Here is a 5000-nt window from a genome sequence, read left to right on the forward strand (position 1 = left end):
TGTACTATGACAACAAACATTCTCAATGGATGTGAGACCGTTAGTCTGTATGGTTTAGAGAATGAATGGGCTGTTTCAAAAAACTGTTCCAGAGGGTTTCAACCAACACAACCTTTAACAGCTGTCACAAAAATGACATCAACAACCGTAGCAGAACTGTTGGCAGCTATTACGTAACTATTAACATACAGCTGCTGGCAAGCTATCTTGACCTGATTTGACCTATATGGGCTATAAGTACCTAACTTACTCATATATAGGCTACAGTTACCCTGAGAGCGCCACCTATAGGCCTTTCTTCGAACCCTCAAACATGCTCCATGTGCAGCGCCACCAAAACTGCCTCACGCTATGAGTAGAGGATTCGAATCGCCCACGAGTGATCTCCCCATGGCAACCTCGGCGGAGTTTCTAGCGAGACAAGATCGCTAAATGTGTGTACGCGGACCCGAGTAAACCAATCAGCATACAGTACACAAGCATCGGTGTGGGAACAGCGCTCTAGAGAACAGCTACAGTGTGAGTAAGATGCATTTGAGGTATTGTGTAAGACTATCCTCCTTCAGAGCTTCCCAGATTTTCCCACCCCAGGAGCTATATAACACTGCAGCAGATTTATGTTATGCAAATCTATTTTGGGCTTTAGAGCGATATATATTTATTTCCTTGGCGGGCTTCCCTCCCTCGCCTTGCATTTTGGATAAGACGGAGCGTTATCTTTGGCGTTGAAAGGCTCAGGTTCATGCGGCATAGGAGGTAGAGAGAGAGAGGGAGAGAGAGACAGAGAGAGAGAGAGAGAGGAGTAGGGAGAGAGAGGCAGAAAGATAGGGAGAGCGAGAGAGAGAGAGAGAGAGAGGCAGCAAGAGAGAGAGAGAGAGAGAGAGACAGCGAGAGAGAGAGAGAGAGAGAGACAGCGAGAGAGAGAGAGAGAGAGAGAGAGAGAGAGAGAGAGAGAGAGAGAGAGAGACAGAGAGAGACAAAGAGAGAATGGACAAGAGAACCACCGAGAGTGGAAGATAGGGAGCGGAGGTGGGAGGGAATTTCACACTTGTGGTGCCACTCCAGGGGGCATGAAGACAATTCTATAATGATTAACACACTATCTGATTCTCCCTCTCCAGCAGAGACGGGAGGAAGGAAGAGAGGGAGGAGAGGAGAGGGAGGACTTGAGAGGGTGGCAGAAGAATCAAAGGAGAAGACATAGAGAACTGAAGATATCGTAACAGAAGAGGGTGAGTAGGGAATGTAGATACACAGAGGACAAAGAGAGGAGGAGGACAGAGAGAGGAGGAGGACAGAGAGAGGAGGAGGACAGAGAGAGGAGGAGGAGAGAGGAGGAAGAAAGAGCGAAGGACAGAGAGAGGAGGAGGACAGAGAGAGGAGGAGGACAGAGCAAAGGACAGAGAGAGGAGGAGGACAAAGAGAGGAGGAGGACAGAGCAAAGGACAGAGAGAGGAGGAGGACAGAGCGGAGGACAGAGAGAGGAGGAGGACAGAGCGGAGGACAGAGAGAGGAGGAGGACAGAGAGAGGAGGAGGACAGAGCGGAGGACAGAGAGAGGAGGAGGACAAAGTGGAGGACAGAGAAAGGAGGACAGAGAGAGGAGGAGGACAGAGTGGAGGACAGAGAAAGGAGGACAGAGAGAGGAGGAGGACAGAGCGGAGGACAGAGAGAGGAGGAGGACAGAGAGAGGAGGAGGAGAGAGGAGGAGGACAGAGCGGAGGACAGAGAGAGGAGGAGGACAGAGAGAGGAGGAAGACAGAGAGAGGAGGAAGACAGAGTGAAGGACAGAGAGAGGAGGAGGACAGAGAGAGGAGGAGGACAGAGAGAGGAGGAGGAGGACAAAGAGAGCAGGAGGACAAAGAGAGGAGGAGGACAAAGAGAGGACAGAGAGAGGAGAAGGACAAAGAGAGGAGGAGGACAGAGAGGAGGACAGAGAGGAGGAGGACAGAGAGGAGGAGGACAGAGAGAGAGAGCGAGAGGTGAGATGATCTAGACAGAGGATGAGTTCTCAGTGAGGAGATGAAAGGGGACAGATATTCAATTTCAGACTTTCAGTTCAATTGTACTTCTGTGTGCCACAGTTTTTTACAGGGCCATCTGTCACAGACGGTCAATGGTCCATCCTCTAAAAGGATTGTCTGGGGTGTCAGTGAGGAGGACATGTCAATAATAATTTAGAAAGCTTCACTCACACAGGCTACCTGTCTGGGGAAGACTGTAGGCAGTAAAAGATGGGGAACACTACATTTAGAGAGTCTCTCTATAGATGGTTTCATGGTTCAACTAACCACCAGAAACTGTTCAACTAACTATCCACTAACCCTAACTCTTACCCTAACCTTAACCATGGCAAGTTGATGAGTATCGACAGTTCTAGTTGATAGTTGGAGAAATGTAGGGTGATAACCTTTAGTTCCCCTCTGTTTATTTTCTCTAATTCACCAAACACTTATTGTTCCTCTTAATAGAATCATTGTTCTCTCTGGGAACAGACACTTGACCAATTGCTTGCCATTTTAAAGGTTGAGAGGGAAACTGTATTATAATGGAGAATTTAATTACTTGTTGAAAACTCTTGTCAGGGAACTTGATTCATTGCCAGTTTAGGCCCATGATTAATCATCGTACACATTTATTAAATTACCATCTCAAAGAATTCTCTAAAATTCATCTCTTTCTCTCAAAAAAACTTGACAGACATTTATCCTCCATAGTAAGGATGACCTATACATCCACTTGGGCCAGAGCTCAGTAATGAATAGACTGGGCAGGTTAAAAACCAAAGCAATAACCTCCACCAAGAGCAATAACAGAACCACAACACCAGGTCAGGCAGTCTGATGTCCTTTGTGTGGACCTTAGTGGTCTTAGTTAATCTGATATCATTACCGCAAGGTCAAGGCCTCTGCGTTCATCATTCCAGATAACCAATCATTGAAGGATCGATATTTATTTGTGCGTCAGATATTTCTCATCCATCCCTGCTGCCTGGGCTTGTCATCCAGGCTTAAAGGGCACGTGGTGGGTGGTTACCGTAGCGACACATGATGAGGGTGGTAATGGCTTTTTGATTAACTGGCTCTCGTTCAGTCATCACGCTTGGCTGTGACGTGGCAGCATGTTCGGTTGCGCGTGTGACTTTGTGGTGACATTCAGTGGCGGTTGTATAGGGAGAAGGTCTGTATGACCTCGTGGATTCTAGAAGTGGGCACTGGTGGATTCTAGAAGCACCTGAGGTTCCATACAGGGACTGCCTGTTCACACACTACTATAATGACGTCCTGCTACCAGATTCTGTCAACGCTACAAAGGAGGATGAGTCAACAATGTTGCAACTATGCTTGAGATTAGAACTAATATTCTAACAACCCCACAAAATAAACCAGTCTACAGTAAACATGGTGTCCCCCATGAATTATGTACTGTACTGGAGCATCCCCCTCGGCCCAATCAGTGTCATTTCGGAATTTCAGTTGTTCACTCACTATGGGCCAATCAATGTAATTGTGTAAATGCTGGATCTCTATGGCAAGATGCATCATTCACCCAAGTTTCGTCAACATTGTCCCAGTGATGTCTGAGATATTACAAACATACGAACATACAAACATACAGTACGAACAGACAGAGAGCGAGCCACAGTCCCCTCCCTGATGCCATTGTGGGGGACAACGAAACACATTATACCTCTAACCACATTACCGAGTTCCCTTTATTCCCACTAGGAACCTCCATGACAACAGCTGAGGACACCTCAGTCTCTCAGAGCTGGCCTCCTCAGCCAATAGAAACACTGAAGAGTCGAACAGTCCCGAACCAAGCCTTGAGACCACATTCCGTCAAAGTCAATCATTCAGAAAAGTGTCTTGCAGTTTGTTTGAGTGAGACAGAGCATATTGAAGTGTTGTGTGTGTGGGAGAGGGATGAGATCTGAGAGGAGAGCGTGTGTTGTTTGTTTGGATGCAGGTTTTAAGAGCCTCATAGGGATTCCCACGTAGAGATAGATGCATACAGGGTGTACATTATCAGTTGCACATCACTGAGAGTGCCTCACATATTTAAAAAAATGCACATGCAAACACACCTACACACACACACCCACACACACACACACAGAATGTGTTAAGCACACATTCTTGCATGGTAAACATAGTATTCCTATTAAACACACACACACAGACGCGTGTGAAGACACACGCGTGCACGCACACACACACGCACACGCACACACACACACACAAGTGTACGTACGCAAACACACACACACACACACAAACGTTTGAGAATGCATGGTGGGCAGGTTATAAGGCTAAAATCATGGTACACAGAGAAAGTGTCTAATGACCGGCCTGTTCTGAACCTACACTGACACTCTGTCATCTCCTGAGAGGGATCACACCCCATCAGTGATTATAAAACCTCTCAGGCACACACACACACACACACACACACACACACACGCACACACACACACGCACACAAACACACACACACACACACACACACACACACACACACACACACACACACACACAAGATAAGATCTCACGTCAATACACACACGCACACACAGAGGCACACACACATACACACACAGACACACAGACACACACACACACACACACACACACACACACACACACAAAATAAGATCTCACGTCAATACACACACACACACACACAAACGCACACGCACACGCACACGCACACACACTAAATTAAACGAGCCCATCAATTATTACAATAGCACTTAATTAACTGAGCTATACAAATGCAAATGTACTGATGCAAATATAACGCATGCACACACACACTCTCTGGCTTGGTTTTACACCATATAGCGACATTGACACACTTTGATGCTCAGAGATCAAAGAACACTGAGCAGCACAGAGACAAGATCTCTGTAATCACACTTATATCACATTCCCTGTTATACACGGCCTATCACTGGGTTATAACAGGCTGTGAATTGCATCAGCTTATGTAAGTCTGTAG

General features: G+C 46.7%; 1 protein-coding gene across 4 annotated transcripts in view; it reads right to left on the reverse strand.

The window, feature by feature from the left end:
• Window positions 1–5000, reverse strand: part of trpm3 (transient receptor potential cation channel, subfamily M, member 3) — a gene marked incomplete at both ends in the record, with an annotated part of 120820 nt that overhangs the window by 95454 nt on the left and 20366 nt on the right. The gene's annotated exons all lie outside the window — the stretch shown is intronic.

This window comes from Argentina silus, assembly GCF_951799395.1.
Source record: "Argentina silus genome assembly, chromosome: 7".
NCBI lineage: Eukaryota > Metazoa > Chordata > Actinopteri > Argentiniformes > Argentinidae > Argentina > Argentina silus.